The following is a 27,816-nucleotide window of genomic DNA, read 5'->3' as shown; positions in this document are numbered from 1 at the left end:
ATGATTTTAATGCATACTTTTTTTTAACATTTAACTTAATATATTTAACTTATATACTTAATATATTTTTGGGATCTGATAATTACTGTACTAAATAGATTGTAGTGCTGATCCCACTGCAGCCTAAGGCTGGATTCACACCTATGCATTTTTTGTGCTTTTTGCATTTTGCAGATTTAGACTACAGAACGTGTTCCATAGGAAACCATGTTAAATGGACTGTAGTGCAAATCTGCAAAATGCGCTAAAAATGCATAGGTGTGAATCCAGCCTAAAGATAGCATAGATTATTTTCAGGCTTTTTTTGACAATAAACCCCCAGGGCTGCAGGTGATCAATGTAAGAGCTGATATAGTGAACACTCTTGGTTACCAATCATCCATGGGGACTGGTGTTATCAGTGAAAACCTGGTCTGAGTGTCACCAGCTGTGCAAAGTTGCAGCTGCTGCTTCCAAAGGGAGGACATGGAATAACATATTCATTCTGCGGAACATTAAAATATCCATTTAGGTTGGGAAGGGAATAGATGATCATAGGTATATATTATTTATGGTACATTGATTATGTTCTTTACTTTTATGCATCTATGTGTTGATCTCAACTTATATAGCAATCTGGGTGAACAATGGAAAATCACTTTTGGGTACTACTGTATTGTAGAAAGTTCATTTTTTAATATGCAAAATGCTGTGAATTCTTTACTTTCTCAGTTGTACATACTGTGTCAGTTTTCCAGATTATTTAAGCCCAACTGAACTTTAAAATGTGTTAAATACATTCCTGGTGTATCAAAACAAAGGGTTTTGCAAAGTCTTAGGCCCCTTTCACACGGACGGATAGAATGGTGCTTTCAGCTGCGGATTTTACCACAGCTAGAAGCACACAATGCTTTCCTATGACACCTTTTACACACTGTGTTTAGCTGCGGTTTTGTTACCTGCGGTTTTGTGCGAATAGAAAAAATAGAATTGAATGCGTCCAAGTGCAAACTGGCGCAGCTATCGGCACATAACCGCAGGTAATCAAGCCATTGGGCCAGATCCACAAAGATCTGCCTATCTTTAGGCAGGCGTATCGTATCTCAGATACACTACGCCGCCGTAACTTACAGCGTATTTTTTCTGTATCCAGAAAGAATTTGCGCCGTAAGTTACGGCGGTGTAGTGTAAATGTGTCGGCGTAAGGGCGCGCAATTCAAATGACTAAGATGTGGGCGTGTTTTATGTTAATTCATCTTGACCCCACGTAAATTACGTTTTTTTTTAACGGTGCATGCGCCGTCTGTGGGGGTATACCAGTGTTCATGCTCGAAATCACGTCGCAAATAGTCAATGCTTTCGACGTGAACGTAATTTACGCAAAGCCCTATTCGCGAACATTTTACGCAAACGACGTAAACAACGGAAAATTCGACGCTGTCCCGACGTCCATACTTAACATTGCGTACGCCTCATAGACCCAGGGGTAACGTTCAGCCGAAAAAAGCCTTACGTAAATGACGTAAAAAAATGCGCCGGGCAGACATACGTTTGAGGATCGGCGTATCTAGCTAATTTGCATACTCTACGCGGAAATCAACGGAAGCGCCACCTAGCGGCCAGCGTAAATATGCACCTAAGATCCGACGGCGTACTAAGACGTCGGATCGAGCCCACATTCAGTCGTATCTTGTTTTGTGGATACAAAACAAAGATACGACGGGGCATTGTAGAACTTACGCGGCGTATTAATAGATACGCCGGCGTAAGTTCTTTGTGGATCTGGCCCATTGTATCTAATCTTTAGGGACTCATTAATGACAGGAATAGTACCACTGGATTGGCGTAGAGCCAATGTGGTGCCTATGTTTAAAAAGGGAACAAAGGGCCAGATCCACAAAGCAGATGCGCCGACTTAACTCGAGATACGCGGCGTAATTACAATTTACACCGCGCGTATCTTTGCGCCTGATCCTCAAAACGAGATACGCCTTAAAATCAGGTTTTTCCGTCCTACCTAAAATAATTACACCGGCGCTTCTTCGCACGCAAATTACGCTAGACACGCCGCTGTGTTGATAGGCAAAGATGCAAATGAGGGAGATAAGTCGATCCACAAAATTAAGTGTGTGCGCCGTAGATTACGTCCTGTGCGCTTCTGTTAGTTTCATGGTGTAAAATTACACTTTATAAAAGCAGCCCTAATTTTACACATGCCGTGTAAAGGTCAGCTAAAGCAATACCATTAAGGAAGAGCTGAGCACACACACTTGCTGGACTACAATCTGTATGCCAACATGCCAGGGGCATCCATGCGCATAGCTAGACTAGTGACTTCAGTAACCGAGGGTACCCCCTCTTCTGAGGGAACAGCAGCCAGGAGACACCACGCAGAATGCATCTTTGCACAGTAAACACACACATTAATTATGTCACAATGAGAATGCATGAATGCACACCACTGTGGTCCCTAGCACAGACACATCACATGCACATCTAATTGGATTAGATCCAAGTACCCCCAATGGTACTTGGGAGCAGTAACGCCCCGCCACGGCTCCAATTATGTCACTGTGCATTCATACACCATTCAGGGACCTGGGGACTCCACCAAAAACTGAGGGTGACACCCTTATTTAATCAGGAATACCACCCCCCCCACATTCACACATCATTCACACACATAAACCAAATCATAAGTACAGTATACTAAACAAAATCATAAAAATAAAAAAACAAAAGTACCCCTGCAAAATTAAATGCGGCGGCGATTGCTACGCCTGGGCCGCCCACGGGCACGGCCAACCGGAGGATCTTCATGGGGGGGGGTGTGAGCAGGGGAGGGAGTATCTTCATGGGGGGGGGTGTGAGCAGGGGAGGGAGTATCTTCATGGGGGGGTGGGTGAGCACGGGAAGGAGGAGCCTCCCCTGGTGTCTGTCCTCCTGCTGGCCTGCCCTCCAAGGCCACGGCTATCCTTGTGAGACAGAGAGTGAGGGCAGCCGTATTGGCCTGGCCAGCCCGGGTATTGTCCTGCACAGCCTGGATCAGGGCAGTCACCTCCTGGGCCACGCCTGTTGTGGCGGTCTTCAGGTCCCACAAGCATGTGATGACCGCCAATGAGTTTGTGGCCCCATCACTGAGTGACTTCTTCATTGCACCCAGGCTGTGCTCCATCTGGGTCAGAGTCTCTTTTATCTGACCCAGATGGCGGGTCTGCCGGGCATTGTCCTTCTGCAGACTGGCAGACGCTCGGCCACCCCCCTGGTCTCCTGGGTCGCCATCCTGCCTGCCGCTGAGGCTTGTGGCCCTGGAGGAGGGGAGAGAGTGACCCTTGTGGGTTGAGGCCTGTTGGGGGAGGAGTGGGAGGGGCTACCCCTGATGGTGGCCTGACTGCTGCCAGCCTCAGGGGTAGCCTCAAGGGTCAACAAATCCAAGGCCAAAAGGACTTCCCTGCCAATCTGCATATCTTCTTCCTCCACCCCCTCATCCTCCTCCCCCTCATCCTCCTCCTCCTCATGAGGGGAGGTTTGGCCACTCCCCTCCCCTGGGGAATCCTGCCCTTCTTGGGACTCATCAGCAGCCTCTTGTCCTTGGGGTGATGCAGCAGCCTGGCCTGATGGCCCAGCAACCTCCTGGTCATCTGTGGAGGACACAAAACAATCACAGGTTTGAGGATCCACACACTTGGCACATCTTCCCTTCCCCCACCCACACATGCTAATCACCAGATAGAAAAACCAAAAACTTACCTGTCCTCACAGGAACATCTGATTGATATCCATGCAGGCCCACCACCTGCTCTGGGTGGAAACACCGGGCCACTGCCCATTCCTCCTCAGTCAGCCTGATGGGGCAGGGTCCCCCTCCTCCAGTGCCCGTGGTATGGGCATTGATCCTGGCCACCTTGTTACGGACCACGCTCTTAAGATCGTTGATCTTCTTTTGGATGCCAGCGGGGGTCCTCGCCCCCCCCCCCCCGCATTTATCTGATCCGTAATTTTTTTAATCATCGCCTTCCTTTGGGCCGGGGAGGTGTTCCGGCTATCAGGGCCATGCAAATAACGCCCATATAGGACGATGGCCCGAGCAAGTATTTGCTTCTCTACCAGAGTAAAATTGAGCTTCCTGCGCTTGGGTGCCATCACAGACACCACTCAGCAACAAGAATAAACTCACAGGACAAAAAAAGAAAATCAGTAAAAATACCTGGCCGAAGTCAGGCAATGAATACTGACCCAGCGCACTAATGACTATTGACTTATGCGATTCTTTGCTATTGCACAAAGAATCGCCAGTCATTAAATGGAAAAAAAAGCAGTGCAGCAGCTATTATATTAACAAAGATATCTAATTCAAGTATGCCTATAAAATCAATGGTCTAATACACCAATTAAAATAAACATTAACAGCGCTAGTTATAAGACCTCCGTGCTTAAACCATAAATGTGTTACCACATCCTGCTAAAAAATATGAAGTCTCTGATGCGAGATATCAATAAGAATTACCACATAAATAAATTCAGTGGATCTTCAAAGGAATAACAGAGTCCTCAATGCAAAGATTCTGCTCTAAAATAAAAATAAAACAGTCCTCAATGCAAACAAAATCTGCTCTGGAATCAATAGACAATGATGAATGTCTCAGATGTTATCATGCACAAAAACGCAGGGTTCTTTCACCAGTCCTACAAATACAAAGTTGCAAAACACTTCTGCAATAATTGTGCTGTTGTACACATTTGACTCGTAGGGATCCCCTAAGGGACCTCACTCACCAGATAGATGGTATCAATAGGCACGGATCGCTGGCTGTCTTTCAGCAGAGTATTCAGATACAGCTGGATCTCTCCTCCGTCCTTCTCCTGACACCTGATAGCCTCTGGAGGTGCTCAAATTCATGTAATCATGTAAGGATAAGAGAGAGACTCTGCATAGTGTAAAATCGTTTATTTGTACAGGATACAAGAGCTCTTCAATGTTATGCTTACTAGTAAAAGGATTCAAATATGGCGCTGTGTCTCAATCATTAGGTTTGCAGGCGTCTCACTTACTGCAGCTCCTGGGGATTCCTCCTCCTGTCGCCGTGAGTCCCGGGATCCCGCACACCTGATTGGACGATTAGATCACGTGGTCACGCCCTGACGCGTTTCGTGATTGGATGTCACGCCCTCTGAAGACGTGACATCCAATCACGAAACGCGTCAGGGCGTTACCACGTGATCTAATCGTCCAATCAGGTGTGCGGGATCCGAGGCTGCTGATTCCTTTGAAGATCCACTGAATTTATTTATGTGGTAATTCTTATTGATATCTCGCATCAGAGACTTCATATTTTTTAGCAGGATGTGGTAACACATTTATGGTTTAAGCACGGAGGTCTTATAACTAGCGCTGTTAATGTTTATTTTAATTGGTGTATTAGACCATTGATTTTATAGGCATACTTGAATTAGAAACTCACAGGACAAACAAACAAAAATAATCACACAACAAACAAACAAAAAACTCACAGAAGAAACACACACAAAAAGCAAAACACACAAGCAGACAGCTACTACAAATTCAAAAACAAACACGCAAAAAACAAACACAAAATACAATCAGAAAAAAACAAACAGAAAATACACTCAGAAAAAAACAAACAGAAAATACACTTAGCAGAAACAAACACCAACTACAATCTACTACTCCTCCAAAACTTTTCTATCACACACAACTCACCAACACACACCAACAAACGATCAGAGCAGAAGCAACTTGCTCTAGGAAGGGGAACACAGGGATATACTTTTGCAAGGGAAGTGTGTTTGTCTGGGGCTATTTATACACAGGGCGATCCTCAAACTAAGTACGCTTGGCCTTTTACCTATCTCACTGATTGCGCCAAGCCAAGTTCTGCACATGCCCAGTGAGCAGCAGATTCGTGCGCGCATGCGCAGTACGGCCGGCCCTTCATTTGCATGGGGTCACGGCTCATTACAATGAAGCACGCCCACTTCATTCCCACTTGCAATAACCCCGCCTTACGCCTCGGAATTTAAGTTACACTTGCGCAATTTTGGACACAAATGCGCTGTGGATACGGCACTTACGACACAAAATTAGGGCGCCTTAACTTAAATGACATAAGTTTTGACTAACTTAATTTGTGCCGCTGTTTGTGGATCTGGGCCAAAGTCTTTACCAAGTAACTATAGACCTGTTAAATTAACTTCTATAGTTGGGAAGATACTGGAACATTTAATAAAATACATAGATGAGTTCTTGCTGGGAAAAAAAAACTATTTAAGCAACAGACAGCATGGATTCATGAAAGACAGAAGTTGTCAGACAAACCTGATTTATTTTTATGAAGAGGCAAGTATAACCTTGGACAGAGGTGTGGCGGTGGACGTGGTATATTTGGATTTTACAAAAGCGTTCGATACAGTTCCGCACACACGGCTCATGTGTAAGGTAAAGTCTACAGGATTGGATATATCAGTTTGTAAATGGATAGAAAACTGGCTGAAAGACAGAATTCAGAAAGTCGTGGTTAATGATTCTTACTCTGAATGGTCTAAGGTTATCAGTCGTGTATCCCAAGGTTCAGTGTTGGGACCTTTACTTTTTAATATCTTTAGAAATGATATTGGGTCTGAGATCAAAAGTAACATTTCTGTCTTTGCAGGTGACACCAAGCTATGCAGTGGAATAACATCCTTACAGGATGTCTCCAATTTACAAGCCGACCTCAATGCTCTGTCTAATTGGGCGACTAAGTGGCAGATGAGGTTTAATGTTGATAAATGTAAAGTTATGCACTTGGGGCTAAGAATATGCATGCATCATACATACTAGGGGGGAACTGGGGGGATCCGTAGTGGAGAAGGATCTGGGGGTTTTAGTTGATCATAAACTCAATAATGGCATGCAATGCCAAGCTGCGGTTTCCAAAGCGAGCAAAGTCCTTTCTTGTATTAAGAGAGGTATGGACTCCAGAGAGAGATTTCATTTGCCCCTGTACAAATCATTAGTAAGACCTCATCTGGAATATGCAGTTCAGTTTTGGGCACCAGTTCTCAAAAAGGATATTGGAGAACTGGAGAAAGTGCAGAGAAGGGCAACCAAACTGATAAGAGGCATAGAGGAGCTCAGCTATGAGGAAAGATTAGAAGAAATACATTTATTCACTCTTGAGAAGAGGAGAATAAGGGGGATATGATCAACATGTACAAATATATAAGGGGTCCATATAGTGAACTTGGTGTTGAGTTATTCACTTTACGGTCAACACTGAGGACAAGGGGGTACTGTTTACATCTAGAGGAAAAGAGATTTCATTTTCAAATACGGAAAGGTTTCTTCACAGTAAGAGCTGTGAAAATGTGGAATAGACTCCCTCCAGAGGTGGTTCTGGCCAGCTCAGTAGATTGCTTTAAGAAAGGCCTGGATACTTTCCTAAATGTACAGGAGTACCCCACACCATTCTGGGTCCCATACCGTTACATCTCTCCCCTTTCGGCAGGAGACTAACACAGGAGGGGACCCCAGACGGGTTGACTCTGAAGTTAGTCCATAGTTCCATTCCTCCAATGCTGGTATCCATACAGTACCCCAAATAAATTGCTCCAAACAGAGCATTACTCACCCAGGCAACCTCTGCCTCTCTCAGAGAACACACCCGCCACTGGGTAGAGAGGCCTGGACTGGCCCTTCTCCCTGGAGTCCTTTCAGCCGCTGGAGAGAAGACAGGGTGACTGGGCTTAGTTCATCATGCTGTTGGGGATCTGGGCCAACTGCCCCCATCCCTGGGGTATACAAGTGGAGACTGAAGTCCCATCAACTTGTGGTAAGTGAAAATCCCCTGGTGCTTGCAAAGCAAGGCTGACATCCTCCTGTCTCAGTGCTGCACCATTTTCTACGGTTGTGTCAGTGAAGACCGAAGTCCCATCCACTACCACAGGAACTCCCTCTTCTGTTAGTTGGGAGCAGAGGCCCGTGGCACTCTGCTCTGTTGCCAGCTCTTCTGCTGGGTTGCTGTGAGTGGAGACCAACATCCCATCCCCCGATATCAGCTCAAGCTGCAGTGGTGTGCAGCGGTCAGCAGCATCCTGCCCTGCTGCCAGTGATTCAGCTGGGAGTAAAAGCTTTATCACCTCAGCTTGTTGCTGGAGAGAGGGGCCAACTGCCCCGGCTCCCTGGAACTCCACATCATCCGCTTCGGCTTTAGGGATGGCAATCTCCATATTTTCCACTGCCAATTTATCAGCCAGGATTTCAGAGCTGTCATCTGAAATTTCCTCATAGTCCCAGGCAAAGGGAGCCCCACCCTGCTGCTAAACAGAGTCTAGCAGCTGTCTGTAGGCGATCTCCAGCTCCCATTCCTGAACGGCCAGAAACTCCAAATCTTCCTGTAACCAGTGCCCTTCCGAGACATTCAATTTTTGCTCTCTGTGCTCCATTATTTCCTCCAAGCGCCACTCCCGATCACTCCCAAAGTCAGGATCACTGGACATCCTCCAATACATCAATCCCAGGCCATCATAGTCATAGCCTTCCGTGGGGCTGTCATCCGCTGACCACGGGCACTCTTGGGCTACATACCACCGGAGGGCTCTGTAGCTCTCGTCCAACTGCATCTCTGCCCGGATCAGCCTGCTTAACTCGGCTGTCCACTCCTGCTTAGTTTGTTCCCCCAACAACGACATTCGTACGTCATACTGCGGCCAGTACCTTACATGGATGGAGGGGAGGACCTTTCCCTGGAGTTGCTGCTCAAGAGCTAGCCCTTCCTTCCAGAGTTGGCAACGGATCAAATCAGACCATCCCAGCAGGGCCTCCTCTGATACTGGTCCTCTATGCTGTATCCGCATCTCTTGTAACCTCCTTCTGAATTCCTCTTCTATGATGGCTGGTATCTGTACCTCTCCTCTCTCTTCAGTTGGTGCTGCTGTGACTTCTGCTGCTGCAGCACCTCTTTTATGTAGCCAAGTTGCATCCACAGCCGCTATAACCAGGTCTATGATCTCCGGTGGAGGGTTAGGACCATACTGTGCCAGTCCTAGTTTAACAGCCCGATCAAAACTTGCCTCCTCATGTGTCCTGTCTGTTACGTTGGGCCTTTCAGCTCTATCCATTTCGACAAGTTCAGCGATTATGTCCCTTTTCTTACGGTTGCTGGCCGGCTCTCTAGTAAGTCCTTGAGGGAAGAGAGCTTCAGCCGTTCATACTGTCTCTCCATTGTCCTGTGTCCTCTTGCAGCCGTCCTTTAAGGCTGTGGAATCATCCCACTGCTGTGCCACCAATTGTAACGGTCAGGGGTTAACGCCGTTACGATATTCCATTCCACCAACCCACGACAGCTTCCGACACTACACAATCCAGCAGACAGGACCCATTGGATTTCCCCCAGAAAACGAGACACACAGCTCTGTTCTCTGGTTCTAAACAAATAGACATTTTAATGGTAAACTCAGGTTTTTATACAGTAGAAAGCATGCTGCAGTAATCAAAGGGACAATGACACACTCCACCCACAACATCATACAATGGGTACTAACGAGCCTCCAATACACATTATCTTGGGTAGACTTTCTGACACCGGGTCTGACACAATCCACATGAGCTAATTACTAACCATTTACCCAGACGAGGTGACTCAGAGATAAGCTCTTTTCACCTCAATACAATAAACATTCCTTTAGTAAACATAATTCAGACATCTGATCTTTTAGATTGTGTTAATTCACATTCCACACCTATCATCAATAGAACTTTCACACAATACAGTGTTAATTAGCATCACACAATGAACAGGTCTTTAGAAGCCAAACTAAGGTTAATATACATGACAGTAGCAGACTTAATTACCCCCTTGACAGACTATGTTCCATATTGAACGAGTCACTCTATTGACCGGTTGTAATTAGTTCTTCTAGACATTCTTGAATACATTGTGAATTATCATTACTGTCCCATCTCATGTAATCCAATATATCAGTTCTCAGTCATCCTATGCCCCTAGTGGACATAGGATGACCCTAGACACAAGAGTAATTTGTATAGCTGAAACAGGAGTACCCCACACCCTTCTGAGTCCCATGGGCCATACCGTTACACAAACCCCAAATCATAAATGTAATATAATAGAGCTTACCAATCATTAGATGTGGTGGCTATATTAGATCATTTTTTTAGGCTTGTTCCCCCTGTTTTTCACCTGATGATCTGGCCAATAACACACCTCATGTATTCGTGTGCCCCACTCTGGATGAATGAGCACAGGGGAACATTTGGACAGCAGCATTGTCAGTCTAGGGGGATGGGAGTGTTAGATGTACGAGCAGATGTAAATACACTAACAAATTGAAGTAAACTCTAGCTAACACAGACTGCTTTCTGTCCCACTTGTTTATAAGCAGTTACAGCAAACATTTTTTTCCCTTTTGGGATAGAGGTTTTACATAAGTAAATAGAAGCTAATCATTGTAAGAATCACATTACACATGCATTGTTGTTTTTTCCCTTTAAATAATTGTATTGTTTTCTCAGTTTGTAGCTAGGGGTAGAAGCACTATATGATTTTTTGACATGTTGTTCATCTGTTATGATCCGCAAAGGTTTTGGATTAAAGCTTTCAACAATCTGCAGGATGTCATGTGTATTGAGTTTCTGTCTGCCAAGTTACTAGAACTAGACTGTAAATTAAGCTATCTCATCACAACTAGATCTGATATAGAGATCACACTTTCAGTGCATAGTTTTTAGAAGCAGAACAGTAAGCATCCCTGTCAGTGTTAAATGGTTTGGTCCATTCCCTGTAACTCTGAGATTACTTGTTTCTTTTGAAAAACAGACCTACAGGCCAGATGATCAGATGAAAAAATCTTCTTTAGCACCAGACAAAAAAAAAAACATTTATAGCTCCAGTGGAAAAAAATCATCTATAGTTCTGCAATACACTTTGAAATGTGAGCACCCTGCATATACTGTATAGCGGCTTTCTTTTTAAGGTATATTTTTTATTGTTTACATCCTCTGGCCTCATACGTCAATTTGTATAAGGGTATAGCTTGGTTGACTATAGTGAGCCCGAAGGCTATAGTAGATGGGGATTGAGATTTCCAATGCATAGTTATTGTTTTCCAGTAGACATGGATTACACCATAATGGAGCATTAGGTGAATATGTGGTGTGTGTGCTGGATGGTAGCAGCTTGGAAAGCTTGAATATCCATAGGGTCAGAGAGAACCTTCGTAGACCCATCGAGGATGCCCACTGGAGACCACCAGGGATGCCCACTGGAGACCACCAGGTGAGCCCACCAGGGATGCCAATCTGTGCCCATCAGTGATGCCTGTCAGTGCCTCCTAATACGTGCTGCCTATAAGTGCCATCTATCAGTGCTGCCCATCAGTGCCACCCATCAGTTCCACCTATCAGTGCCACCTACCAGTGCCCATCAGTGTCACCTATCAGTGCCCATCAGTACTGCATATAAATGCCACCTCATCAGTACCAAGTACCAACCAGTACTGCTTAATCAGTGCTCATCAGTGAAGGATAAATCTTACTTATTTACAAAGTTTTGTAACAGAAATTAAGAAAATATATTTTTTTTCAAAATTTTCAGTCTATTTTTTATTTGAAGAGCAAAAAATAAAAATCCCAAGAGGTGATCAAATACCATCAAAAGATTTTTTTGTGGGGGGAAAAAATTATAAAAAAAATTTGTTTGGGTACAGTGTTGCATGACAGCACAATTGTCATTCAAAATGCGACAGCGCTGAAAGCTGAAAATTGGACTGGGCAGAAAGGGAGTGAAAGTGTCCTGTATTGAAGTGATTAAATACCATCAAATAGAATGCTCTGTCTCAAAAAATGATAAAAAATGTATTTGGATAGTGCTTGCTTCGGCAGCACATACTAAAATTGGCATGATAAAGAAAAGATAACAATGGTTCTGAGTAAGGATGACATGCAAAGTTGTGTAGTGTTCCATATTTTTACATTTACAGTTGAGATAATGAAGGTGATCTGCTCTTTCCCTTTCATAGGATTTCTATAAGGCTTTTGCAGAGGTTCTCTCACCCAGTAGGCTTCATGTTTTCAATGCTTCTGCTACCATTGGGGAATTCAATGCTGAAATGGTAAAGGCAATTATTGTCACATTACTAAAGCCTGGTAAGGAGCCCTACAGGCCCATTTCTTTACTAAATTCTGACCTGGGGGCGTGGCTTGGCTAGGGGTGTAGAAGGTCGCATGTCCTGTGAGCTCTGCCGTACATCCGTCAATTGATCCTTTTTCTGGGTCCCTGGTGGCTCGATTCCGGTACCGCGGTGTGTCTCATTGTCCCCGGCTGCTGCGTCCACTCCCTGCTGTTCTCGTACAGATCAGGGAAGATGTCCAAGAGGATAACATCAGGCCGCACGGCTCCGCACCACGTGAGCCAAGATGGCGGCGCGGCCTCTCAGTCTGCTAAGGAGAGGTACAGGGTGGCCACACAGAAGCTGTTCTCTCCGATCGGCGCCCGTGAACTGACAGAGATCCCCGGGGAAACTCACAGCGGATCTCAGTCAGACGCCGATGATACTGTGCCCCTGGAGGATCCCCCTGCACCAGTGCTACCTTGGGACACAGTGAGTACAACACCTGGGTCCCGTGTACTGGGGGTGACTGCAGCCTCGGGCTCGGACGGGCCTGAGCCCACACTAAGGGACATATTTGCAGCCATTATAGCATGCAATGCTTCTGTCACAAATTTAGCTGCTGAACTTAAAGGGGTAAAGGCGGAAATGTCCTTTATGCGTCAGGACATGCAGAAGTTGCGGGACTGCACATCTGATGTTGAGGGGCGCGTTAGTGTCTTGGAGGATGATTTAGCCCCCATGCATCGGGAGTCTCATGTCCAGCAATTGATGGTTGCCAAACCTGCTGCAAAAATTGATGAACTCGAAAATAGAATGCGCCGGAATAATGTCAGAGCTATTGGTATTCCGGAGAAAATGGAAGGGAAAAATCTGGTTGCTTTCATAGAGCATTGGCTGATGGAGAAGTTTGGAAAAGATTCCCTTTCGCCTATGTTTTTGGTGGAGCGTGCACATCGTGTCCCCTTGAGGCCTTTGCCCCCGGGCAATCCCCCCAGAGCTTTTCTATTCAAATTGCTCAATTATAAGGACAGAGATGTCATTTTGTCTAAGGCCTCGTACAGACGAGAGGATATCCGCTGGAAACGGTCCGCCGGACCGTTTCCAGCGGATAAATCCTCTGGCGGATTTGGATCTGATGGCTGTACACACCATCAGATCGAAGTCCCCGCGGAATACATCCGCGGTAACGTGGCCGCGCCGTGACAATGACGCGGCGACGTGCGCGACCCTGGAAGGTAAATACTTTCACGCATGCGTCGAATCATTACGACGCATGCGAGGGATGGGAGCGGACGGACTGATCCGGTGAGTCTGTACAGACGACGGGATCAGTCCGCTGGACTGGATTCCAGCGGATAGATTTCTTAGCATGCTAAGAAATTTTTATCCGCTGGGAATCCGTCGGCTGGATTTTTATCCGCTGGGAAATGTCCGCTAGGCCGTACACACGACCGGATCTATCTGCTGGAACTGATCCGTGGATCAATCCCAGCAGATAGATCCGGTCGTGTGTACGGGGCCTATGGCGCATTCTTTGGGGGATGCTCTAGTGATGGATAATTCCAAAATCTCCCTATTTCCGGATTTCTCAGCAGAGGTTCAAAAACAACGTGCTCAATTTAATGATGTTAAGAAGAGGCTACGTTCCCTGGAGTTGCAGTATGCTATGCTTTACCCTGCCCGTTTGAGGGTGGTGGCCAGGGATATAGTTCATTTTTTTGATAAGCCTAACCAGGCCATGCAATGGCTAGATAGAGAGGAGCGTTCCTTGCATGAGGATCTGTGGAGAAGGCAGAGGAATGAGTGACTGATGTTTGCTAAGTTTGTGACTTCTATCTATGCTTCTCAATCGTGGGATCGGAGTGACTGAACATCCCAAACTCCTACCAAGAAGGAAGACTGTTGTCACAGGATGTGTCTACACTGACCGAAGACGTTTTGTTAATTTCCGAAAGAGGCCTGTTGCCTGTTGTTTTTTTTGGTGCCGGCTAGTGACTTTAGTCCCCTGGAGATGAGTCCCTCGTGGACATTACGGTTCCTTACTTTTTTTTCCCTTTTTTCTATTTTTTTCATTTCAAATGTGGTCCTGTTGGACCGTTTATCTGCAGTCTGCCTAACTTTTGTTCTTACAGGTTGTGCCCACTTTGCCTGAATTTTAACATTATGGGGATATTCTCCTTTATATTATGCCTAATTAGTCGTTACTTGTTTTCGATGTTGCCATGGTCTTTTATTTTTGGGTTTGTGCACTATTTGCCTGAGCAAAATGTTTATTTCTCTGCATTATGGCTGTACGGTGTGTGGTGACTAGTTGGAATGTGAGGGGACTGGGGGACAGAGTGAAACGTCTGGCGGTGGGGCATATGCTTAAGCGGTTGGGCTCTCCTGTGGTATGTCTGCAGGAGACCCACATGCTGCCGGGTCAGGTGTCTCCATTCTCTTCTAGGGTTTATAGTACCCAGTTTCACTCTGCCTTCTCGTCCTATGCTAGAGGGGTTAGCACCCCTTTATTACAACTGTTCAGTTTGTCCTTATCTCCTCCCTCATTGACCCCGGGGGTCGGTTTATTTTTTTTTGTTCTGTATTTTCTTTTTTGTTTCATATTTATCATTTTCTTTATTTTTCCCTTAGTAAGGGTCACAGCAAATAAACATAACATATATCATGGGTACATAAACATATAAAAAGTCCACTGTTCATTCTTGCGGGAAATCAACGGGGGAACAAGGGGTATCAATCAAGTTAAACAGTTAAATACCCTATCTAATATCATCCTAATTCCTCTACTCTGTTCTTACTTAAACCCTCTTTTTGATCATATCCCACTTTCCCCTTTCCCCAGGGCATGTGAGTTATTCCATACGTCTGTCCCATTATGTTCCCTTTACCTTCCCTATGACCTACTTAGTTTCGCCCAAAACTTAAAACCAAAGCAAACCCTCCCCAAAAAAAAGAAAAATCATAATGTTTTTAAACAGTCCCCCCCCTCCCCCCCCTCGCTCCTCACCTCCTCACCTCCTCTCCGCCGGAGACGGAAGATCCCCATTTGGTTCTCCTCTTCTACCTCTCACAACCTGGACCCAACATAATAGGTTCTACCCTCTCCCTTCTAATCCTCCAGTAATCTCTTCCCTTCATCCGATTTCGTAAACTGGTTCCACCTGGACCATGTTGCCACATATTGTTCCCTTTTATTCCTCGCTGAGAGGATTAAATCCTCTATAGCTCCAATCTCTCTCACTCTATTAAGCCATCTCGCGATAGAGGGTGGTCTACTATCTCTCCATTGTAACGTTATTTCGATCTTGGCCGTGTTTATCATATGGCATACCACCGACTTTTTATACTCTTGAACTGGGATTTGTGAGCTATGGAGCAGAAAAAAGGCCGGATCATCCGGAATCTGACGTTCCGTAAATTTTTGAACAATTCTCTGGACTTCCTTCCAGTAATCTCTTACTTTTACACATGACCAGAATATGTGCACCATAGTTCCCTGCTCCAAGCCACATCTCCAACAGTTCTCTGAGTTTTCCTCACTAAATTTATGTAACTTTACTGGTGTATAATGCCATTGGGACAATAGTTTGTAATTGGATTCCTGTATACGCGTAGATGTTGAAGAGTATAATGCTAGATGAATTATGTGTTTACGTTGAGTCTGTGAGAAATTTCTCCCCAGATCCCTTTCCCATTTCCCCAGTCCCGGCAACTCAAAGTCTTCTTGAGGCGCGATCAGTATTCTATACATCTTTGAGCTTACTCTTTGTATTGGTTCCTCTTCGTCGCAATATTGTTCAAATTTAGTTAATTGTCGCCTGAAATTAGATGGTTGGCCTAGGGATCTTAGAAAATAACTTAATTGAAGTGCTTGCCACAGGCTCAACTCATAATTCCCCCCTCTCCTCGTCAAGTCCTCAGTTGATGGCCACATATTTGTTTTCAGAAAATGTGATACCTGCACCTTGCCCTTTTCTTTTAATTTATTAAAAACCGCTCCTCCTGTGCCCGGTATAAATCCTGGGTTCCCTAGTATAGGGAACAGGGGAGAACGTTTTGTTGAAAATTTTGGAATTTTGCATATTTTAGCTGCAATTAACAGCGTAGGTCCTATTATAGGATGTTTTTTCATCTTGCTAGATAGTACATTGTAGCACCAAGGAGCCCTACTTAATGCTATTGGACAGATCTGCTGTTCCACCTCAACCCACCTTTTATAGTGCCCGTTCCTGCACCAGTCTACCAATCTTGTCAAGTGTGCCGCTTGATAGTACTTAGCAATGTCTGGGACTGCCATCCCCCCAAAGCTCCTGGGCACCTTCATCACCTCTTTTTTTATCCTTGCTTTTTTCCCCGCCCATATGAACCTCATCAAAAATGAGTCCATTTGTCGGAGAAAGACCTGTGGTATGGTTATTGGCAGGGTTTGAAATAAATATGTGATTTTTGGCAAAATACTCATCTTGATTATATTGTTTCTGCCAAACCATGAATGAAATCCATGTTGCCATTTCTCAAGTAGTGTTTTTATTGAATTAAGAAGTGGTGGAAAGTTTATTTAAAAAACGTATTTTATGTTTGCTGGAATCAGGGTGCCCAAGAACTTTAGTGCAGTCTTCCATTTGAAACCAAAGTTTTGTTGTACAATCGACTGTTTATGGGATGTCATCGACACACTCATTGCTTCAGACTTTGCCTGATTTATTTTTAAGTTGGAAAGTTCTCCAAATATGGCTATTTCTTTGACAAGGTTGGGAAGAGAAACATGTGGGTTTGATACAGCGAACAGCAGATCATCTGCAAAAGCAGTTACTTTATGTGTTTCCTCCCCTATCTGAATACCCTGTATATCCGGGTTTTTGCGTATTTTATTTAGTAAGGGCTCCAGAGATAATACGAATAACAGTGGTGACAGGGGACATCCCTGGCGCGTTCCGTTTGTGATCTGGAAGGTTTTGGAGAATATCCCGTTCACTCTCACTGCCGCTCGTGGACCAGTATATACACTCCCAATCCATCTTAACATATTCTCCCCCATCCCCACATGTCTCAACACCGAAAACATGAAATTCCAGTTCACTCTATCAAAAGCCTTTTCGGCATCGGTATTTAGGAACACGCAAGGGATGTCCCCGTCACCAGCCTCCTGCACCAAGTTGAGGACTTTTATTGTACCATCTCTTGCCTCCCGTGTAGGGACAAAACTCACTTGGTCCCTATCCACTAGGTCGGGTAGCCAAACCTGAATTCGTCTCGCCAAAATCTTCGTAAAAAGTTTTAAATCCGAATTAAGCAACGAAATCGGCCTGTAACTGCTACACTCCGCCGGGTCCTTTCCCTCTTTGGGGATAACTACAATATGTGCCAACAAGGAATCTGGTGGAAACTCAGCTGTCCAGCCCACTGCATTGAGAACTTTTATTAGCTGCCCTCCCAATATTGTTCCAAATTCCTTATAGTACCTTATTGTGTAAAAGAAAAAAAACCAAAGGTTGATGCTGCGCTGGTTAATTAGTGATAAAGAGTGATGAATATTGTTGTGAACAAACAAAAAACAGGTAGCTGCTAGCACTAAAATGTGTACAACAAATTAAAAGACATAAAAATGGAAAACAGTGCAGCGCTATTATTAATAATTAAATACTTAAATACAATTGAGTAAAAGTGCAAAAAAAAATTGTGTAGACAAAAATCCTTGATGAAAAAGAGTCAGAATAAAATAGGATAATAATGAGTGTAAAAGAGACAGCAAAGTCCGTTTGAAAGCCCAAAATTAAAGAGTGTCTCAATCCGGTGTTGTTTCATCTATAGAAAAGTTCCTTAAATAACAAAATGTGATGAATTCTTGATTGCTGTGAAATGGTGTTCACCCATGCAATTCGTGAAATAGGATTAACCGCTTACCAGAGGTAAAGACTGTTTTCCACCAGTCTTATAGAGCCTATGGGAAGTCAGGTCTCCCAATACCTTTTCAATGATAATGAAACTCAGCATTCAATCCGGGTGTCATAAAATGGAACAAGAGAAACTTCTCATAGTGCATAACGTTTAAACCAAAGAGTTACGTTTAATTAAGTAATGCACTTACAGTTAAGTTGCCAAAAACTGCATAACAGTGGACAAGGATAAAAAAGAGAGCGCTTCAGCTGTAGTGTTCCGATGCTCCTCGCTACTCAGTCTGCAACCACGGCCAGCGTTCAGGACGGAACGCGATGACGTCACGGCACCCAACAATCACAAAAGTTACAGAGATTAACCTGCAGGACAGTCTGGATAATCATCACTCAGCACAGGTAAGCTTTGCTTTGATTCCGTTTAGATACAAAATGTTCATGGGTTAAAAACCATCCAGAACCTGGTGCTGTGTGTTAGACTTTTATTGCTGATAATAAAAGTCTAACATACAGCACCAGGTTCGTCATCGCGTTCCGTCCTGAACGCTGGCCGTGGTTGCAGACTGAGTAGCGAGGAGCATCGGAACACTACAGCTGAAGCGCTCTCTTTTTTATCCTTGTCCACTGTTATGCAGTTTTTGGCAACTTAACTGTAAGTGCATTACTTAATTAAACGTAACTCTTTGGTTTAAACGTTATGCACTATGAGAAGTTTCTCTTGTTCCATTTTATGACACCCGGATTGAATGCTGAGTTTCATTATCATTGAAAAGGTATTGGGAGACCTGACTTCCCATAGGCTCTATAAGACTGGTGGAAAACAGTCTTTACCTCTGGTAAGCGGTTAATCCTATTTCACGAATTGCATGGGTGAACACCATTTCACAGCAATCAAGAATTCATCACATTTTGTTATTTAAGGAACTTTTCTATAGATGAAACAACACCGGATTGAGACACTCTTTAATTTTGGGCTTTCAAACGGACTTTGCTGTCTCTTTTACACTCATTATTATCCTATTTTATTCTGACTCTTTTTCATCAAGGATTTTTGTCTACACAATTTTTTTTTGCACTTTTACTCAATTGTATTTAAGTATTTAATTATTAATAATAGCGCTGCACTGTTTTCCATTTTTATACCTTATTGTGTAGCCGTCTGGGCCCAGGGCTTTCCCGTCCGCCATAGTTTTTAATACTGCCTCTAGTTCTTCTATCGAGATCGCGGTTTCTAAGCTAGCCCTGGCAATTGGTGACAACTTGGCTAAGTCCATTGTTGAGAGATATTCTTCTATTTTTGAAGGCGCTATTGGTATCTGAGTCAAATTATATAGAGAGGAGTAGTATCTACCAAACTCCTCCACTATATCCTTCGGTTTCTGTTTTAATTGTCCCTCCTTCCCCTTAATTTGTGAAACAAATGTTTGTTGGCTCTTCTCTTTCAGTTTTCCAGCTAATAATTTACTGCACTTGTCGCCAAATTCGTAATTTATTTTCCTTCCTCTTTGTATGCTTGCTTTGGCTTTGTATCTTAATATCTCTGTAATCTGCCTTCTCAGGTGACTCAGTTCTCTACCTATCTGTGGGGTATGTAACTTTTTATGTCGGAGTTCCAGTTCCTGAATTTCTGCTAGTATATTTTTGACCTGCTGTTCTCGCTTCCTTTTTAGGTTCGCTCCATGTCTGATCAGGGCCCCCCTAATCACCGCCTTGTGGGCTTCACAGACCATCCCTGGGTTGCTCCCTGGAATATCATTCATTTGGAAATACTCTGTAATTTCCCGAGCAACATCCTCCCTCACTTCCCTGTTCTGCAGGAGGCTTTCGTTTAGGCGCCACCTTCTATCCTGAGTAGGCCCTGTACTAAGCAATGAGATACGCAAGCTCACAGGGGCATGGTCTGACCATGTTATATTCCCAATGGACACCTCTACCACAGAGGAGATCAGATAATGGGGGATCATGAACAGGTCTATCCGAGAATAGACCTGATGTGGATTCGAGTAGAATGTATAATCCCTTTCATCCCCATTCATCGTCCTCCACACATCCGCCAACTGGGCCTCATATAGGCTGCGCAAGACCCCCCGTCTGACCCCCTCTGTGATAGATGAGGTTCCCCTCGAAGTGTCCATTTTTGGGCTCAGGGGGATGTTGAAATCTCCTCCCAGAATTAGTTTACCTTCCGAAAATGTCCTCAATTCCTTGAGGGTTTTCCTCATAAAGGTATCTTGATGTACATTCGGAAAATACACCGTAGCTAAAGTTACTTTAATTCCTCCTATCATCCCTTTCAAGAAAAGATATCTCCCTTTTGGGTCCTGATGCCTATCTTCCAGTGTCCAGGGAATTCTGTTGGATATCAAAATAGAAACCCCTTTGGATTTAGCTTCCTGGTTTCCTGCATGATATGCTGATGGAAAGAACCTATTTTGCAGCAGAGGCAGCCCCCCCGTCCTGAAATGAGTCTCCTGTATATAGGCTATGTCTGTCTCTGCATATCGCAGGTCGTTCATCAACATCCTGCATTTTTCAGGGACATTAAGTCCCTTAGCGTTCAGGGAGGTTATTTTTATTCCCTCCATCTCCGGCTTTTGAGGAGGAGAGGAGCGGGAAGAGAAAAACTAGGAGAGAGAGGAGTTAAAAAAAAAAAAAAAAAAAAAAAAAACCCTTTCCCCACTCTAACGACTCTTATCCCCCCAACCCACCCCTACCACCCGTTACTAAAGCCCTTTTAGGGACAATACCCACTTTTAACCCCTTCCCTCAATGGTTCAGTGGGCAATAGCCTAATCCGGGGGCCGATCCAATCAGGTGGTGCAGTATACACAATAAAAAAAAAAGAAAACAAGCAAGACATTCCAGTCTGCCCCCCCCCCCTCCATCCACCCTCCGACTATTTCTACTTCTACTTCCCAGCCCACTTTCTTATTATTGGCCTTACAGATGGACTCTTCCCCTTTCCCTTCCAACCTTAACCTCTATTTGTTGCACCGCCTCTAAATTTTACCTCTATCTTCCCCCCCCCCCCAAAAGCCCTCAGGCTCGGCCCCCCCTACCCCATTGTTTGGTTTCCCCCCCCCACCTCATTCCTCCCTTTCCTCTCCCCCAGACCCCCCCCGTCCCCCAACCCCCACACCTTAAGTGATATTGTGTACCTTAATTAATCAGGGGCTTAAGAAGGGGGGTGACTGGGGAGGAGAGGAACCCCTTCCCCACCTCCCCCCCCCCACCCAAAATCTTGTGCATATTATATATAATACATTGTGTACATTGTGTTACATTAGTGCATTGCGCTTCATATTGCTTCCTATGGGGCCGCAGTTAATCGCACTGTGGTCCCCTATATTGAAAAATCCAAAAAGGGGAAGCGCAAAGGAAAAAAATAAAAAATAAAGAATAAATAGAAAAATAAAAATAAGTAAATAAATAAATAAATACCACCTCATAACATACTCTGGGGTACCTTGACTGCACCACCGTTACCTTTCATTATAGTGAACATATATCTACAAATAATCTCTGCTTTTTCTCCTCTGTAAAAGCACAACAAAGAGGAGACTAATAAACATAAGTGAGAATAACACTCGAAAAACCCAACTCCCCCCCCCACCCTCCCCCCTAAAAAAAAAAAAAAAATCCACCAAAAAAAAAATAATAATTTCATGGGGCTCCTTCAGGGGGGCTGAGCCCAGGCTGGGCATAACCCCCGTCAAAGCCGGGGGCACTTTGGGGCTAGGACGGTAGGAAACACTGTCCTCATTCATCTCAAAATTTAAACATAACCTGGGGGAGGAAAGGTCATAAAAAAAAAAAAAAAAAAAGAGAATAATGGGGGTTTTAATATCCAGAACACAATGTCTCGTATTCCCATCCAGAGGACGTGTGCAACTTATCTATCATCTCTATGAATGAAGCTTAATAAAAAAAAAAAAAGGAAGAAAAAAAAAAGAAGGGGGAGTCCCCGTATTAGCGGGCCCCCTTTTCTCCTTGAGGGGGTCCCAACAGACTCTCCTTTCTCTTCTCGGTCCTCTTTAGACCTGTGAATTTGGCTGTACCTCTAGAAAGTCCTGGTAAATGTTGCAGCCAGTTTTGCACCTCTATCTCCTCCATTTCCATAAATTTGAAGAGCTCTGGGAGTTCCAGGGGTTGTTGTAGATGGAATGACTGTGTGTTCCTTTTTATTATGACCGCAATAGGGTATCCCCAACGATATGTCCCTCCTGCTTGCTTGACTTTATCCAGCATTGGGCGTAACATAGCCCTACGCTGTAACGTGGCGCGAGAAAGGTCTGGCAGTATCTGTATCCTGGACCCCTCAAATATAATCTCACCTACTGCCCAGGCCCTCCGACTGATAAGCTCTTTATGTGCAAAGTAGTGAAAGCAGCAAATTATATCTCGCGGCCTATTTATATTTTCTGATGGTGGTCCCAAGGCTCTGTGTAACCGCTCAAATTCAAGGGGTTGAGGGCTAGGGGGGTCCATCAACTGGCGACATATTGTCTCAATTGCCTGCTGTAAAGCCTCTTTCCCGATTGACTCGGGTACCCCCCTAAACCTCAGGTTTCTGCGCCTGCTGCGGTCCTCAATTTCCTCTAATTTCAGCTGTAAAGAATCAACTTGCAAAGTTTGTAACCTCTGCGCCTGTTCTAGGCTCGCAACACGTTTTTCCAACAACCCCCCCGCAATTTCCATTTGTGTCAACTTATCTGTTAGTTGCTGTACGTCCTCCTGTACAGTTTCCAGCTCTTTTCGATGCGACTCCTCCATTCTCAACACAAGGGCCTCCATCTCTGCTCTTGTAGGCAGAGCGAGTATATCAGCGCGTGTTGGGAGAGTAAGTAGCATCTCCTTCAGGCCTCTAAGCTCTGGCTCCTGGGTCACCTCTCTACGGTCTGCCTCATGCTGCTGCTGGGAAGTTTCCTCCTGCTCTGGCCGCGTCACCCTCCGCATGGCCCCTTCATTTTTTTTATGTGAGTCTTGACAAATTTTCTCCTGGGGTGTCGGTGGCCGCCCCGAGAGGGAGCTCAACGCCATTTGCTCGGCTTGTGCAGGAGCTGGGGCTGAGAGATGTTTGGAGGCTTAGCCATCCACAGGAGAAATGTTATTCTTGTATTTCGGCTTTGCACAGAGGCCTTTCTAGGATTGATCTTGGCCTGGGTAATAGTCTCTATGCGGTATGAGGTAAGAATCATTTCGGACCACTCCCCTTTGTGTGTTGAAGTATTGACTTCCAGAATTGCTAAGAATTCTTTTTGGAGGCTCAACCCGTTTTGGTTGCTTCTGTTCCCCACTCCCGATCCTATTCATACTGATTTGGTTAATTTTATTAAGGCTAACAAGCATTCTACAGGATTTAACGTTTTTTGGGATGCACTTAATGCTTATCTAAGGGGTCAGTTTATCAGATCCATTAATGCAATTAAAGCTGGGACGAGATCCTGGGAGCAATTTGTGCTTCGGGAGGTTGAGAGGGCTGAATCGGCTTTTGTGGATTCCCCCTCTGAACGGACTGAGAGGGCATGGGGTGAAGCTCAGAATATTGCTAAACATGTAATCCTGACTAAGGCTGAAAATAAAAGTTTTTTTCTCCAACAAAAATACTTTGAGGAAGGGGAGGGTACCGGCCATATGCTAACTATGATGGTGAGATCACAGAGGGGCTCTGCCCATATAGAGGCATTCACTGCTCCTTCGGGGGCTTTGGTGTCGTCTCATGCGGATATTTTATCCATATTCAGAGATTTTTATGCTGATGTGTACTCTTCTAAGGTGTCCACTGCTAAGCAAAAGATTGCCTCTTTCTTGGACCGATGTCAAATTCCGCGTCTGTCGGCCTCAGATGTGGAGCAATTGAGTGCTCCGCTTATGGCTGATGAGATGTTGGAGGCGTTAGCGTTTTCCTCTCCTGGTAAGTTTCCGGGTTCGGATGGCTTGCCGGCGGAGGTGTATAGGCGATACTCGGACGTATTGATACCTCTTTTGAGGGAGGTGTTCGTGGATGCGTATGACAAGGGTACCTTGCCTCGGTCCATGAATGAAGCTAAAGTGGTGCTGTTATTGAAACCTGGTAAGGAGGCTCACTCTCCGGACTCATATAGGCCCATCTCTTTGTTGACGACTGACGTGAAATTACTGGCCACGGTGTTGGCTACTAGACTAACTAAAGTTATACATAAGCTTGTTCATAAGGATCAGTCAGGGTTCATCCCTTCTCGGTCAACGACCCTCAACATCAGGCGCCTTTTTCTTAATCTTCAGCTACCTGCGGATAATGAAGGCCAGAGGGCAATTCTTTCATTGGACGCTGCCAAAGCTTTTGACAGCGTCGAATGGCCCTATTTGTGGGAGGTCCTGGATCGCTTTGGTTTGGGGGACACTTTTATTAGGTGGGTGCGTTTATTGTATGCTGCCCCTATGGTTAGGATCCGCGTAAATGGAGATCTTACAGACTCTTTTCCTTTGTTTAGAGGCACACGGCAGGGGTGTCCATTATGGCCCCTGCTGTTTGCATTGGCCCTTGAACCGTTGGCGGCCCTGATAGATCATCCCCTGCGGTTACTGGCTTTAATAGAGGTACATGCATGGAAAAGATTTCCCTTTACGCAGACGACACATTACTGTATTTAGGGGATGTGGGCACATCCCTTACAGCGGCTATGGAGTTGATTAAACAATTTGACTCTTTGTCAGGTTTTTCCATTAATTGGAGTACGTCTGTCCTTATGCCCATAGATGGCCCAATTGCTTCGCTGCCGGATGCTGCAAGGTCCCTGAAGGTGGTCTCCTCTTTTAAATATTTGGGGGTTCAGGTGTTGGCCAGCCTGCAGAAGTACTTAGAGGAGAATCTCCTACCTCTTTTTAGATGTTTGCAAACGACCTGTAATACCTGGTGTAAACTCCCGCTTTCAGTTATAGGTAGGATTAATCTGATCAAGATGGTGTGGGGCCCACAACTTTTATATATAATGCACAACTCGCCTCAGTGGATACCTCGTAGGTGGTTCACTCGGATAGATACCTTATTTAGATCTTTAATATGGAAGAAAAAAACTGCCCGTATTCGGGTTTCTACATTACAATATGGTAAAGACCAGGGTGGTGCTGTGGTCCCTAACCCTAAATTCTATTTCTTGGCTTCTCAGTTTCAGCATTTGTGTGGAATGGGGTGTATCAATGAAAGCGATTCCATTGACACTCTGTTACGTATGGGGTCTCGGGATGCTTCGGTTTTGGCGTGTTTGGAGGCAGGGTTTCCGCACCTGCCACAGGTGGCGTCAACCGTGGTTCTCCTTAGGAAATTGTGGTCCATGGTGAGGTCTAATTTGAGAGTTTCAGGATTTCTTGTAGAGACTCCCCTATGGGATAATCCCAATCTAGCGGAGGTCTGTGGGCTGGACGGTTTCCTGTCCTGGAAGCTGGCTGGTATTCACAATGTAGCCCAGATATATCACCAAAATGTACTTAAATTATTTCAGGAACTGCAGACTGAATTCAATCTTCCTAGGCATCAATTGTATAGGTACTTGCAGCTCCAGCATGCCCTGCAAGCCCAGGGTCAGATTTCTACTCTCCAATTATCTAGTCATCATTTAATAAAATATATATTCTTTGGTAAGGACAAAAAAGTCCTAATATCCCATGTCTATTCTACCCTTCTGTCGACAGAGCAGGACGCAGCAACTTTACCGTGCAGGAGAGGGTGGACGGAAGACCTGGGAGACATTAATGGTGAAACATGGGACTTATGTTTACAAGCGGGACCTCTTACTTCGGTTTCGCAGTCACATAGGCTATCTCACCTGTTTTTGTTGCATAGGGGTTATCGCACGCCTATTCAATTGTTCCGTTGGGGTAGAAGGGATTCCTCTCTATGTCCAAAACACTGCGGGGTGGAGGGTTAGTTTATCCATCTGATGTGGCACTGTCCTAAGCTGCACCGGTTCTGGGGTAATGTTACAGAGGTTATTTCCTCTGTATTCCTAGTTAGGGTCCCTTTGGACCCCCTAATATGCATACTGGGGGCAGTAGATGAAGAAATTTACCCTCATTCAGTTAATATTGCAGTGATTAGACTTTTGTACCTTGCAAGGAAACTGATAGCTAGATTCTGGTTGTCCCCGCACGTTCCGACTAAGAAACAATGGATTGAACAAGTTAATCTTATCCTTATACGGGAGCACCATACATATCAGCATAGAAATGCAGCCCGGAAATTTTATTCCATTTGGCAGCCCTGGTTGGAGACCCCTGGACTGGCACCTCCGAGATTGGTTTTGACTCGGCTGTTGCAGGTTTGAGAGGCATTTCCTATCTAGGAGAAAGATCTGGCCTGGTTTGAAGTGTATACTCTATAAGAACTTTACTTTAGGCATAAAACTTTGATTAATGGTGGGAAGTGGCTATGATTTTATGGGCAGACTGTGGGGTGCAGAGTTTAAGTTGTGGCCCATTGGCCTCATGAGTGGTCGTGTTGGGGGGTGAGGCTGTTTTTGCCTACCCAGCACTGTCTTTGTAATTGATAGTATGTGTTTTGTTTCTATTTAATTTTGGTGCCGCTATTGTATTATACAAGATTTATTTGTTTTCTTTTATTTTTATTTGTGACCTTCTTTCTGATGGTCTGTATTTTGTATATTATTTTATTGGCACAATAAACATTTTTTCTGATTTAACCATTTGATCACTGGGCACGTAAACCCACTTAATAACCAAACCAATTTTCAGCTTTCGGTGCTCTCACAATTTGAATGACAATTACTCAGTCATACAACACTGTACCCAAATAAAAATATCATCCTTTTTTTCACACAATCAGAGCTTTCTTTTGGTGGTATTTAATCACCGTTGGGTTTTTTATTTTTTGCGCTAAGAGAAAAAAGACTGAAAATTCTGTAAAAAAAATGAATTTTTCTTTGTTTCTGTTATAAAATTTAGCAAATTTAGTATTTTTTCTTCATTCTTTTGCATAAATGTGAAAGATGAAGTTACGCCGAGTAAATAGATACCCAACATGTCACCCTTCAAAATTGCACACGCTCGTGGAATGGCGCCAAACTTTGCTACTTAAAAATCCCCATAGGCGACGTTGCAGGGTATTGTGGGGTATTGCAGAGTATTGTGGGGTATTGCAGAGTAGTGTGGGGTATTGCAGAGTAGTGTGGGGTATTGCAGAGTATTGCGGGGTATTGCAGAGTATTGCGGGGTATTACGGAGTATTGCAGAGTATTGTGGGGTATTGCAGAGTAGTGTGGGGTATTGCAGAGTAGTGTGGGGTATTGCAGAGTATTGCGGGGTATTGCAGAGTATTGTGGGGGTATTGCAGAGTATTGCAGAGTATTGTGGGGTATTGCAGAGTAGTGTGGGGTATTGCAGAGTAGTGTGGGGTATTGCAGAGTATTGTGGGGTATTGCAGAGTAGTGTGGGGTATTGCAGAGTATTGCACAGTATGGGGCAGGGATGGCTGAGCAGGGATGGATGGCTGGATCTGTGACTGCATTTGTCACAGATCCAGCCCACAGCACTTGTGCTGCATCCGCTCTCTCCCCCCCCCTCTCCTCTCACACTGTACCATTCGGTACAGAGGGGGGAGGGAGGAACCGGCGTCATCACATGACACCGGTTTGTTTACAAGTGATCAATCCGTCATTGGACGGAGCAATCACGTGGTAAACCGCCGCTATCAGCAGCGATTTACCATGATCCAGAGGGCGAGGGGGAGCGCAATTCTGGGAGGACGTCCATGGACGTCCTCCCAGAGTTAAGCAACCGCCTTGTAGACGTATATTGTCTATAGGGCGGTTATTAA

General features: G+C 44.7%; 1 protein-coding gene and 1 non-coding gene across 5 annotated transcripts in view; one reads left to right on the top strand and one right to left on the bottom strand.

The window, feature by feature from the left end:
• Positions 1-27,816, bottom strand: part of RABEPK (Rab9 effector protein with kelch motifs) — a 342,909-nt gene that overhangs the window by 151,187 nt on the left and 163,906 nt on the right. The gene's annotated exons all lie outside the window — the stretch shown is intronic.
• Positions 11,868-11,969, top strand: LOC120914787. The gene has a single exon (XR_005743794.1). It is a non-coding gene; the product is annotated as a U6 spliceosomal RNA (small nuclear RNA).

This window comes from Rana temporaria, chromosome 9, assembly GCF_905171775.1.
Source record: "Rana temporaria chromosome 9, aRanTem1.1, whole genome shotgun sequence".
In the NCBI taxonomy this organism is placed as follows: domain Eukaryota; kingdom Metazoa; phylum Chordata; class Amphibia; order Anura; family Ranidae; genus Rana; species Rana temporaria.
Note: the sequence above shows the minus strand (reverse complement) of the source record. Positions and strands in the feature narration are given on the sequence as shown.